Source organism: Anneissia japonica, unplaced genomic scaffold (assembly GCF_011630105.1).
Source record: "Anneissia japonica isolate Jap-2015-1 unplaced genomic scaffold, ASM1163010v1 scaffold724_len3256291_cov202, whole genome shotgun sequence".
Classification (NCBI taxonomy): Eukaryota; Metazoa; Echinodermata; class Crinoidea; order Comatulida; family Comatulidae; genus Anneissia; species Anneissia japonica.
The window spans coordinates 11671-25414 of NW_022744966.1; the positions used below are offsets into that span (position 1 = coordinate 11671).

The 13744-nt window shown below is 37.8% G+C and overlaps 1 pseudogene; it reads right to left on the bottom strand.

The window, feature by feature from the left end:
* Window positions 1-5283: 5283 nt before the first annotated feature.
* Window positions 5284-12122, bottom strand: LOC117119859 (annotated as a pseudogene).
* Window positions 12123-13744: the final 1622 nt, after the last annotated feature.

A 13744-nucleotide genomic window follows, 5' to 3' on the forward strand; every position in this document is an offset into this window, starting at 1 on the left:
CAGAAATTAATATTGTACTACACTACACACACTGGAAAACTACTGTCTACTTAATACAGTACAGCCAGTAAAAAAACCTAACATTGCATCATATCTGGCAAAGAATATTGCTAGAATGTACTAGATTTAAATGCTATGTTCATTTTTCATTGTCCTTTGGTTTCATTTGTCATTTTACCTATTTCATGGCATATAATTTTATATTGAGAAAGATAATATTATGTAAATCTGTAATTGGTACTGCAGCCTTTAAGCCTGGTTCACGTCGAACTTTATCTGGATATACCCGTCTTGAAACATGATACGATAATCCCCTAATTGCGTTCGATGCCAAGTTAGAGCCAGATAAACAGCCAGCCAGTTTCAGGCCGTCGACGTCACACGGTGGAAAGGCTTGTTTAATAAAACATCTACTGTACTGTATTTTACGAACCTCTAGTACCAAGTGGTATTCGTTCAAAAAAAATTATAAACTACTGTAGAGAAGGTGTGAGTTTCCACTACCTAACCTAGCCGACCAGTACGAACCAACGACAGTGCAGCAGCGTGTTCTATCGCAGTCTAAGTAGTAGATTGCCCAGCTACATTTACCTTCGATAAAAAACGAATTATTTTAATCACTAGCTAGCATTCTTCCATTTAACAAAATACTGCTTTAATTTTCATTAAAACGTATGTATACTTTATGGACCTTTCTGTCCTGTTTTGTAGTTTTTAGATCGCTCAATTGTGTTGTTTACATGCACTTCGCGAAAATCTAGCTTCGCGGTGTCAAATAAGTTGCTGACTTCCACACAATTTTTTATTTCGTCATCGTAAACATGTGCGCTCATTTTAACGACTGGCGTTGGTGGTAGTTCGTAGAAATTGAATTAATAGCGACTATTATAGCAGAAATGGAAAAGACTGAATTGCCAATAAATAAATACAACAAATCTGATTTTATTATTAAGAAGAATATACATTATCACTTTGAAAAACGTACACAATCGGACTTTTTAACGTTATTATTTGGTCGATGATGCAAAGGGCAAAGGTCATTGGTAATATCGACTATTCTTAAAATGGACGTTTGCTTGGTTTTTACCCATAGTATTACAAATAATTTCTGAAAACCAGACTAATGAGACTACTTCGATGCTGTTGTTAGCATTGTTAAAGTACGTTGTTGCCAGCCAGAAGATGATAATGGTGGTACAATACAGCAACGCTGGCTTAGATGCCTACGTTACGTAATCGTGTCCTTGTAATCCGAGCCGACTTTACCGTTAAGCAAGTTAATTTACCGTTATTCTAGTAAAAGTTAAGTCACTTAAGTGACTTAATTCCTTTATCTAGCTATAATTGAGTGGTTCACGTCGAACTTTTAACTAGTTAAAGTGGATATATATCAAAAAAGTTCGACGTGAACCAGGCTTTAGAGTTCTAAACTTTCAACCTTGAGGTCAAGGTTTAGTCTTTATACTACATTGTGTCCTTGGGCAAGTAACACTCTTTCTGTGCATTAATGTGTCCCCACCATCCCATAAAAATATTCAATACCAATGTCGCATATGGAATGATGCTTTCCAACAATACTGTTTAACTGAAAAATAATTATTTTAATTTTTCTACAAAATAAAAGAAATTTTTTATTAAAAATTATTACCAAAAAATTATTATTTTACCTGAAAACATAGTGATATTACCAGTTATAGCCTACTGAACCATCTCTCCTGGTCCTTTACATACTGACCTAAAAAAAATATGAGTCAAGATCCAGCTGCTGTTCCTAGACCTCTACCAGGCTACATTCCTCCTCAACCAGGTTATGGACCACCACAACCAGGTTATGGACCACCACAGCCAGGCTATGGACCACCTCAACCAGGCTACGGACCACCACAACCAGGCTATGGACCACCACGACCAGGCTATGGACCACCTCAACCAGGCTATGGACCTGCCCAGCCAGGCTATGGAGCACAGCCAGTGGTATGTAATACTTTGTAGTAGATGATGCAGCTTGCACCTACTACTAGGTCCAAAATAAGCATTTCTGTTTGCTTTTAAAAAAATTATGGCATTTTCGAAAACTACCGTAAAAGCTAGAAGTGAAGCCCTGGGCTTCTTTGTTTTGTGAACTTTTGATGGGCTTTTTTCGAGATGGGCTCCTTTTTTAGGCTACTTTGGAAAGTAAAGAGGTGGGTTTCTTCTCAAAATGAATGCTGTAAATTTTGTGATTTTGTACTATAAAACAATAAATAAGGCCACTATTAACATCAATCTGTATCATGGAGTGTATATAACTAGCATTAAATTACCTAAACTACTTTATAAACTAAGCTTGTATTTAATTTATTCTGTTTTCTGAAATTCATGTACAGCGTATGTACTGTACTATCTCGAAAAGAAGTCTATGCTATCTTGAAAAGAAGCCCATGGGCTGATTTCTTTTCGAGGCTAATTTTGCAAACTAAAGAGGGGGCTTCAATTCGAGACGATATGGTTGGGACCTCAAATTTGGTTGCAGGGAGTCATCATTGTTGGAGTGGTTCATCATTAGGTCATGTTATTAATATGAATGATTACCATATTATTATAGAATATAAGATCTCAAAAAGAGTATTTGAGGTATGTCATGCCAAAAAAAAAGGAATCCATGACTTAAACAAAAAAATGTTTATCAACCACACCCACATCACGTGGAACCATACTCCCAGGTTGTGCTCAGGTAGGTGATTTAAACTGTAATAATTCTTTTGGTAGTGCCCTTTAACGAAACATTTTGGACCTCCGCTGAGTATATAATTAATTTATTCTAAAGAAATGTATCTGCTCAGTGTTCTCTCAATTGAAAAATTTTTACTGATAAATTTGTCCATATAGAACCAACAATGTGAGGTATTGCCACTTTTAATTGGAATTCAATGCTGCTCATTTGTTTATTAAAAGGTATTTATTATTGTTTATTTATTGGTAACTTATTATCAATCATGCAGTGTGGTTTGTTTCATCAACTGTAACTGTATGGCAGCTTTTCTTGCTGCTAAAAAGAAAGCTAAATTAGGTTTTGTATAAATTCATTTTTTTCACTAGATTGGAGCTCAACCAGGCTCAGCTGTTGCTCAGTAGATGGCTAAGCCAGAAGCAACACCAAATTGTCCCCCTGGACTTGAGTACCTGACCCAAGTGGACCAGATACTGGTTCACCAAGTTGTTGAGCTTCTTGAAGGTATGAAGCTGGGCACTCTCTGCGCTGTACGACGGTTGTACGACCGTTGGCCGAAAAATCCAAATACGTTCCCAGTGAGCGATATACGACGCAACACCTGATAAGAATAATAATAATAATAGATGGATTTATATAGCGCAAATAAACAAGGTCTTTATGCGCTTGGGACTAGATGTTGCACTTTTCAATAACTTTCTCCTCCCCTGTATACTGTACCTTTTTTATAGCCTGATAGGAGCGATGAAAATTCAGTGATTTTATGCGAGTCCTCATAACAGTACCAATGCGTTTATGGTTCACTGAGCGAAATTAATCATTTTCACTTATGCGTGAATTACTCTGAATGAAACATTCCTGTTTTGTTTGCTTGTGTTCGTGTTGGAGGTTTGTATTGTGTTTAGAACAATGACTACGATTTCCCTTTATGTGGCTACAATATGAATGCATAACTGGTATATAAAGGTAATTAAAGTCCTCTTTTCGGATGAAATACCATCAATGTTTTGGTATAGTGAGAATTAAGCTGCAGATACGATAATAACCTACGCATATTCAGGCTGGTTTGTGTCAAACTAGGTAACTGTTGTTCCCTGATATTAAAAACCATGCACTTTTAGTTTCATAAGTTGAACGTGTTGTGATAAAACATTGCTATTCGCTAGTATTAGTAACGGCATCGTCAACACTGTATCGTTAATTATCATTATCGTTATTTACCATCACTATCCATCATAATCATACATAAATCATTTATCATCATAATAAATCACCATCTTCATGGTCACACTTATCATAATTTCTCTTATTCTTTATTATTTTTGTTGTCTTGTGAAATTTCAATTTTGGAACTTGATGTTGAGGCACATTCCAGCCAGGAATGTTGCTATGTAGTGACTATTGTCAAGCTCCGAGAGGGATTTATTAGTCTACTACAATTTGGTGAACCACAATCAACAGGTGGGCAAAGTGCGGCCCACGAAAATGAATTACAAAACCTGTGTGCAGCCCACCAACCATCTTTGGCTAGAAATCACCTAGAAATCGTGTACATTACACCAATACACCTCAACGATCGAGTTTCAACATGCGGGTAACTTGGTTGTACTCAACTTTCATGTGTAAATTGTGGGCGCCATTGAAAACAAATTTTAATTGGCCGACTCTATGGCAGCCATCTTCGATGGTACACACACACACAGCTCTGCGTATTTCAAACATTGAATATATTGCAGTTAGCGCTCTAGTATTCTTATTATACTTTTATGGATGCCACTTACAGTCGGTATGGTGCACATTGAGTAACCCAAATTATGACTTGAAAGCAATGTTAACTTAATTTTTACTCCCTATTTGACATACCTGTATGGAGGTTTTTTTTTCTCATCATAACTTTAATGATCTTAAGAAGCGGTTTGGCGCAGCAGGAACCGTTTGGTTTCCCAACCTTGAGGTTTCAATCCCTGGCTGTGCATTTCACTTGTATCCTTAAGCAAGTCACTTATCTTCACTGCTTTTCTCCACCTAGCCTGGGTTCCAGGCCCTAATTTTTGTTACTCACTCTTCATTGCACTTAGTGTGCGCCATACCTAATTTAATTTGCGTCCCATACTCGATTTCTTTTTTTCGGGTTATTCCGTCTCTAATTAACTTTCTCGTTGGTGGCGCTGTCCAGAATGAGAAAAATAATTAAAAATAAGAGACTTGTGGCAAGTCTACTCTCCACCCAGTATAAATGGGTACCTGGTGGGGTTGCCTGCTACTGTGCCAATATAGCAGCAACACTAAAGTACGTGGACCCAATGACCAGGGAAAATCTTACAGCGCTTCGTTACTGAAAGGAAAGCACTATACAAGCAATAAGTAACAAGTGTAATATGTATCTAAACAAAAATGGAGGAAGAATCCCCGAACACATTGGCAGACCTAGGCCTCCTCCCTTGCACGACATGAAACATTTCTCCATTTGCATCCAACAATAGTGATCATCAACAGTCTAATTAAATATGTTTGAAAACACTTTATATACATTTAGACCTTACTGCAATAAATGAAAGAAAACAGACTCTGTATTGGACTGAATGTGGAAAGTTGTTTATTATAATTTAATTTTGCAATATGCATGTCACTGAACCACAAATCGTAACAATTTTCTAAAATATATTTGTATCCACCTACCACACCTACCAGATTTAAGCACCACAAAAGGGTATGGATTAAGGGTGGACAATTCTGTTGGAATATATAGCTACATCATCGACATGGTTATACATTGGTAGACATGTAAAACTCGAGTTAGCAGAGAACTTTAATACGTTTATCAATTGAATACATCTTGATCAATGCCATCTGTAGTCCAAGCAACTTCCTAAAATCTGAATGCAGAATGTTCTTTGCACAGTTGGGAACAACGGTACTGTTCAAAAATGGAAAAAGTTTTGTGTACAATTTGAAAGAACGGTGAGCACTATTCTAAATCGGCTTTGAAGCAGGATGGGAAAAATATTTATCCTGATATGCAAGATTTCAAGATAATTTGGATAAAAATAATTTAAAATTCAATTATTCAAAAATTACTGTTATAATGATAGTAACCGCACAACTGTCAATAATACAAGCACATTTATGTTTCCATAATTCATGTAAAATTGTGACTACAATTTATGAGATCTATGCCCAACTACAAACACCTTTTTGTATATATATGTTTATATATTTTAACAATCCTCATTTAAACATTTTATGTTAAAAGTCAACCTTAATTTCAAAATATACTAGGACCTTCTAGTTAGACTAAAGTATGGATTGAGTAATTAAATAAGAAAATAATCAACAATTTCAATTTAAATATCTGATAATCCATTTGAAAAAACAAGTAAAATATTAACAAAAATTTGAATAGAGTTAAACCAGCCTGGTCCAATGCAGCTGTAGAATTTCACATCATCTTCAGGGCGCTGTTTACTGTTTACTGGCCATGTGAGAGATTAGATCAATGACACGCAGACTGTAAGCAAACTCATTATCATACCTAAAAAATTAGTGTTTTAAAATTAAAAAACGTTATTTTGGTAATTGCAATAAATATTATTTGCTTTATTACAGAATTTGCATGCAGAAATCGTGGAGAACACTATCTTGTTATTATAAGATCTTTGATCTTGAGTCAATAGACCATTCCGCGAGGTTTGTTTACAGCTGGTCACACGACGTATAATGGGTATATCTATGGCGAACTTACATCGCGATCAGTGTGGAAGTATAGGAAAAGGTAATGCTATGGTTGCGAAAACAACCACCCATTATTATCGCGAGAAATAAAAGGCACCATGATTGTTCAAAATAGCATTTATTTACTTATTCTAGCATTCTCTGTGATTTGTATGCTTTGGAATTTATGTGATCCTTCGTAAACTTAGCTAGCCTAAAAATCGTAGTATGTCAAAATCATAGTTCGGGGATCGAAGGCTCTTGTGCACACCTAAACAGCGCATAGATATGCAGGGGCCTAGGCCTAGTATTTCTAAAAAAATCTCAATGTTTGGGGCCAGTATTTTTTGGAGGAGGATTAGCAAAATTCTCAAGTTCAATTTTCAATCAATTTAGTATAGTTTACTGGCATTCAAGCCAACATTATTCAACATCAAATATGTGCATTACAGCAGATTTACAGCAGAAAAATCCACATTTTCCCATTGTCGAACGTCACTCGCGCTGCCTGTTAACAGTTTATACATACTGTCACATGACCAAACTAGCAGAATCGGTCTACTAAACTTTAGGATGCTTTATTAAGCAGATTTTGGTCTTCCTATTCTATTCGTTGGTTATTGTTAGCATAAACTTTGAAGTTGTTTCTCAAAACCAGTTTCTCATACACCTAAACTTTGAGTGCTCAAATCCCTTGATCTACTGTCCACATTAATCTCCGTCCACATATCAAAATTTTATGTGACAAATAAATGTAATGTTCCCATATTTGGGTGTAATATGACATCATCATGCCCATATATGGTCTTATCATGCCCATATATGGTCTCATGTCCATATATGGTCACATCACACAAATTTGTCACATAAAATGTGATAGTGTGGACAGAGCTATACCAAATTTCATGTGACAAATAAATGTGATATGCTCATATTTGGGTGAAATATTTATTTTTAAATATTTTATTTTTTAGGCACAAGGACAAAGATGTGCCAAACTGTGAACTTAATACTTCTCTATTAAAGTGGCAATACATTCACAAAAATCAAATTGAAACTTATGAAGGTGATCTATAAATTCAAATATACAGTATTTTCATCTCGCCAACCATGTGACTAATTTTGTAATGAGACCTCACAAAATGTCCATGAATGGAACAAAGAGATTAAAATGTTTTAACCAGTCATAAACAAAATTCTAAAATGGTTCAGTTACACACAAAAGAAAATTCTTTTACAAGCAATATATAAAATTTAAACTGATTACAAACTCAAGATATATAATGACTCCTCTCAAAATAAGGGAATTCACTTACCATGAAACGAGTTTGACGAAATTGTCATTCAGAGCAATACCAGCCCCAGCATCAAAGACACTTGAGCGGTTATCCCCACGGAAGTCCATGGATACGACCTACATTAAAGCAGGAAGTAGGAAACACGTATGATGTTGAATCCGACTATTTATTACCAAGACTGTTTCTATGCGCTGTTTAGCGAGGTTAATTTGTTATAGATCAGCAGAAGGGGTGGATAAAAAATATACGTTTTCTGAATTTTTAAATTTTTCAGGTAATAGCCAAAGAGTATATAATTGCAAGAAGTCCAACTGTCCTGATTATGCATGCAGGCATTGAAACAAATTAACAAAGTACTACTACAAGATAGGGGGCGCAGTATTATGAATTGAATATAGTTTATATACCGGGTGCCCTATAAGAATTTGAATAGAGTTCAAAACTTGAAACAGGGATGCAGTACGCGTTAGATACAAACACACTTTAAAAATCACCCTTTAAGTCATGATAGTGCATTTAGATAGGATTGCATTCAACAAAATACTGAGAGTTGAACCACTTCTAGTTCTATACTCTTAAAAACATGTTATTTGATGAGAATTGTTTGAGTATTAGTGAATACTGAAAATAATCAAAATACTGAATCTTAGGGTACCTTGGGGTATCTTAGTCACTAGCAAGAAATTTTAAATGCAGACGAGTATAAGGTTTTGCCCAAGCCATTCAATTTTAATAGCAAGAATAGCAACTAGACAACTGAAAATCACCTGCTCATCAGTGTATCCCATGATGCCCTTCATCGATGCGCTTTCACTAGCTTTCTTGATTACAGCCTTTATTTCGTCGTATTTAGCTCCTTTCTTCAAGCGTACGGTCAGATCTACAACAGACACATCTGGTGTTGGAACGCGGAAGGCCATGCCAGTCAGTTTTCTAGAAAATAAATACAATCGATTTTCAGAAAAAGCAGGTTTTTAACAAATTTTACAAGCTAATGAAATTTGAATGATAAATAAGGTTGATCACCTAAACTGTTGCCTATCCACCATTATATATAACATAGAAATTTGTACTGCACCTTTTGCCAAGAGATACAAGGCCCTTGAATGCCACATCATAACATGTTCTCAGTAGTGTAAAGACAAATCACAGGACCCAGGAGTAAAAAAGTGTTGGGGTCCCACGCATTTAAGTACTGTAAATGCTTGAATAAGCGCCGCTCTTCAATAAGCGCCGGACCAAACATGATTTTTTTTCCCTTTAAGCACTGTTACCCTGTGTGTAATGAAAGACTTTAAGAGACAGAGTTTTAAATAGAATAACAAAATAAAGACAAAAGCATTTCTTCATAAATATTTATTTATGATGACGAAGGAATGATAGGCCTACCAAACTACTGAAATACGTGAAATAGGCAACATGGAAAGTGCCACGCCAATATTTCTTTTTATAAGCACCGCTCTCAAATAAGCACCACACTGAAGCTTCCATAAATGTTATAAGTGCCGCAGCGTTTATTCAAGCATTTACGGTAATCGATTATGAGTGTCATGAAAGTGAGGGAGGGGACCTTGACAGTAGATTATAGAATATGAAACAGTACAGTTGCTGGATATATTGAAAAGTTTTGTGAATTCCAGTAGTCATTTGCTTCATTATTTTGGACTATTCAAATTTCAACTTGGTAGTTGGACTCCGGCTGTAACCATTTTGGGTGAGGAATTGATATTTTATAAAAGAAGTGTTTGTCATGCCCACTAGGACATTTTTGACTTAAAAAACGTGGGATTACGCTGGGACAACTAGGACATTTATGATTTTAAAAACCTGGGATTAGGTTTTTTAATTTGCTAGTTTTTAGTGTCTTCTACTAGACCATATGGTCAAGACTCTGTTAGAAGAGCACTGTATATTAGTAGGACTGGGGAAGGGGGAGTGTTTGAACTTGGGGCCCGGGGAGTGTTTGAACTTGGGGCCCGGGGCTTCGCTACTGCATGTTCTCTTTACAAACTTATTATTTTCTAGTATGCAAATACCTTAAATTCAACTTGTGCAAATCACATCATATTTTGCACACAAGTGTGGATATCTGCCATTTTTAAACTGGTAAAAATACAATTATGAGTCCTCCTACTACCATTAAAAAATCTGTTTGCCTTACCCGTTCAAGTTTGGAATGACTTTGCCAACAGCTTTGGCTGCTCCAGTAGATGCTGGGATGATGTTTTGATGAGCACCTCTACCATCACGCCATTTCTAAAGACAAAAGGTGATGGATCACATGTGTTCTACTGTACATTAAGAATGATGCAAAAGTCGGTACAAGAAGCAAAAATTCTTTCAAATTCAATTAAACAGTTCATCAGTTTTAGGAAGTGCAAATTTAATAGTTAGGGCAGTTTAGACCACAGTGGCGGATCCCAAATTTGGAATAAGGGGGGGGGGGCAGAAGAGGGACTTTCACTGAACGAAAGTGTATACCACCTCACCCCCACTATGGTTAGGGCTGATCAGGTACACAAATTTTTTATTATGGCACTTCCAGATGGCCGAAAATGGCACTATCTGACAAAAATTTGATTAAAATTATCCTTTTCCCATGTCCTTTTAATAATTTTGATAAATTAAAGGGGGACCTGGCCAGAACGCCCCACCCCCACTCCCCTTTTAATTCGCCACTGGACCATTTAAGGGGAATAATCCTACTTGAAAAGTAACACGAAAAAAGAGAAATGAAATGTTCCTCCATTTCAGAGGTAGCTATTTAGCAAAACTTGCTTGACTTTGTTGTATATACCTACATTTTACCATTTAATTTCATTTGTTTGTGGTTGAAATACAGTATGAATGAACAATTACCAACAGTAGTAGATCAATATAAGCTTTAAGAATGTATACCTTGGAACTTGGCCCATCAACAGTTTTCTGGGTGGCTGTGTAAGCGTGGACAGTTGTCATCAGTCCCTCCTCAAAATGCCAAAGTTTTCATCAATAATCTTTGCAAGAGGGGCAAGGCAGTTGGTGGTACAAGACGCATTGCTCACCACGCCCATGCTCTTATCGTACTGCTCATGATTGACACCAATGACAAACATTGGAGCGTTGGCTGATGGTGCAGAGGTTATCACTTTCTTACTAGCACCGCCCTCAAAATGAGCCTTGGCTTTGTCTGTAGTGGTGAACACCCCAGTGGACTCTACAATGTACTCGGCCCCGGCTTCCTTCCATGGGATGTGTGCTGGATTGGTCCTGAGTGCAAAAAGAAATGCTAATTCAATTGTTTGCTAAATTCTCAATTACAGTAACGTCTCCCTATTAATGTACTCCTCTGTCCAAATAGAGTTCGTAAACGAGAAAGTCTGGAATTCAGAGAGTCTGATTTAAAGTAAGGCAAGTGTGAATTTAGGAGAATAACCCATAACTTGCAGCATCATTGTCATTGTCATTGTGCTGAATTGCGTGTGGGTGTGGCCCGTGACTACCTAGCAGCCGTAAATAGGCGCTTCATGGTAGCTATTACGAAGCGAACGTCTCGGCAATATTGCTGAACGTCATTTCAGACCGTTATGTGGACAATGACGACGATGATCAATGCCGAACGGATTTGGATTCGATGCTCCGAACTTTCGACAGAACAGTATCTCTGTACAGTCTTGGAGAAGTTGTGGGAGTGAGTTTCGAAAGGTCCACCTTTTCGGCCGGGATATTCGACGCCAAGGCGGTCGTCTGTACATCGTCGGCGCCGGTATCGATCTGCATATTCCGCAAGGTGCAATCCTCCAAGAACCACGAAGGAGATATACGTCTATGTGGACGAAGGGGCGCGATCGGAGATCGAAAACGAACGCGACACGTCGGTGCCATCCGTTATCGGGTGCGATCCTCCTTGATCGTCGTTCGAGGAAGCGTTGTCCTTATCGTTTCCGCTCCGATTGGACATCGACAGACGGTGGACGATTTCGGTGCTGAAACGAGATGATAACGGCGACGACGACGACGAAGGTTGGAGGGACGCCGCCGAGTGCGACGTCGTCAGTTGGGTGAAGATGGACCGTTGTTTTGTCATGATCGATCGGTTCTCTGGGTAATCGAGAAAATAAAAAGGAAAAACACACAAAATATATTTTCTGTTCATGCATTCTTTATTATTCTTTTAACGATAATTTATTATATATTTTAACGATTTTTTCAACATCTGTACACACGCGTACCCTCTTCGATATCTCCGATCGGCAGACATCTTTCCGTCGTCGTCCGGCACACCGGGCAACTTTCCAGTCTGTAAGCACATCTTTTGCAGGAAACGTAATGATAATAAGGCGTCGTCACTATCTCGGCAACTCGGAGAAAACACACCTTGCAGGCATCTCCCGAAGACGGTTCTCTTTACGTTTTCCGACCATGATCAAGCTGAATTTCGACTTCGACGAAGCCTCCGACGTAGTTCGCGATGCGTTCGAAAGCATCGATCAACCACTGTGTGCCAGTCCATTTGTCCGTACAGTAGTTTATCACTCTGACGCACGAACGGACAAGTCTAACTATTTCTTCGAACAGAAACTCCATCTGTTTGATGTCGATATCCACTTCCTTGTGCGAACGTCGATTCCGTTAGTCGATTCGCATTCCTTTCGTTTTCGGATGACTTCCCGAATCAGACGAAATGTGTATCTTAACTGATCCTTTACATCCTCCATGTTGCTGCACATCGTGATGTCGGGCATCAATGTGGAATTGCTCGTTAAACGAAAAGAACTTTATATATATATATACACCCACCCACACACGCACGCACACCAACAATTTTTTTTTCGTTTGTTTTATATTTAATTATTAAATAGTTTTCAATGTTCCTTGTCCAGTACGCGCTTGGCGAAAGAATCGATACGACTTCTGAAAGCTTCGAGGTTCCGATCATCGTCGTCCGGCACACCGGGCAACTTCCCAGTCTGTAAGCTCCAAGTTCACTATGTCGGCCACGCCCTGGCGCAGACGCATGTCATTGACGTTCGCCTTCGTCGACCCGTAGCACAGATGCGACGGTCGACAGCACCTGCAGTATTCCTCCAAGCACATTTCGCACCTCATCGGATCGTGCCGAATGACGTGACGTTCCATGTTCTTTCCGCAGTGAGAGAACAGCAACGTCGACATCAAGCCGCCGTACTTCCATCCGGCCGTCGTCCTGTAGAAGGTCTTGTTCGAAAGCCAGCAACGTTTTTGAGCAACAGTTGAGTTTTTGAGGAAAGAAAGATCAGTGGTCAGAAAAAACATTTATTTTAACCATGAGGACGTCATCAAAATGTAAAAAGAAGTCACATGTGTGAAAGAAAATTGTCTCAGCTATAACATACTCAAAATTGGAAGACGATCGACCAAGGATGAGCGTTATAGGCTCAAATGCGTATTTTGAAAAATGACGTAATCGATAAAATCAGTTTTGTTAAATTAAGATTGCAATATGATGACGTCACAATGTCCGATCAGCCATTATGATCTATAAAATCATATTTACAACTCATATGCTTTCAGAATATGTAATAAAAATTGGGGTCACCTTTCATTCTAAGGAACTATAACTTATTGAAAATAGGCCTGATTTTAACATTATTATTTTCACTGTATATCGGTAAAAATACGCGCAAAGATCCCTATGTTTGGTGCGCACGTACGACATTGCTATTGGCCATATGATGACCGAAAAGAATGGAAATTTGTGAAAACAATTTCAGGAACCCAAAATATATTAAAATCGTAATTTATAGCCTTCGTACGTGTTGCGCGCGTAAAAGTGCGCGCGCGTAGTGGAAAGTTTCAAAAAATTTTGAAATGCTTAAAATTTCATGAAACGTGCTCTGAAAAAAAGTCAAAAAGTGATATCGAACATTTTAAAATTTTGACGCACGCGTTATGAATCACACAAAATTAAGGTACAGTACATTTAACATTGACCCGAAGGTAATGCTCATTTAATACGATTTCAAAATAGCAATTGGTTAGGCTGATATGATCGATAATGTAAAAA